The following is a 352-nucleotide window of genomic DNA, read 5'->3' on the forward strand; positions in this document are numbered from 1 at the left end:
CGTTAACCTTCAGGCCCCGCCCCGCCCTGGACCCCTACTTCCCGGAGGCCCTTGAACTTGGGAATTTCCTTCCGAATTCGGGCAACACATACACAAGCCGGAAGGATCTCCGAGCCCACCTCGTGTGGCCTCTTCGCCATCTGAGGAAACCGAGGCCCCCGCCAGGTTGGGAGGCTGGCTGGGGTGAGCCTGGATGCCAGGCCAGAGGTGGACACCTGCCTGGGCCCTGAACCCAGCCTGGCATTTCCCTCCTCTGATGGCGACCACCGGAGTGGCAGCAGTGGGGAGCAGAGATGGCACCGAGGGGTGGGGGACTCCACAAATCTGGAGAAAAGGCAGAGCAGGGGAGGGG

At 64.2% G+C, this 352-nt stretch overlaps 1 protein-coding gene across 2 annotated transcripts in view; it reads left to right on the forward strand.

Moving 5' to 3' along the window:
- Positions 1-352, forward strand: part of LOC120584723 (mas-related G-protein coupled receptor member F) — an 8546-nt gene that overhangs the window by 4446 nt on the left and 3748 nt on the right. The window lies entirely within an intron of this gene.

Source organism: Pteropus medius, unplaced genomic scaffold, assembly GCF_902729225.1.
Source record: "Pteropus medius unplaced genomic scaffold, Ma_sr-lr_union100, whole genome shotgun sequence".
Lineage (NCBI taxonomy): Eukaryota > Metazoa > Chordata > Mammalia > Chiroptera > Pteropodidae > Pteropus > Pteropus medius.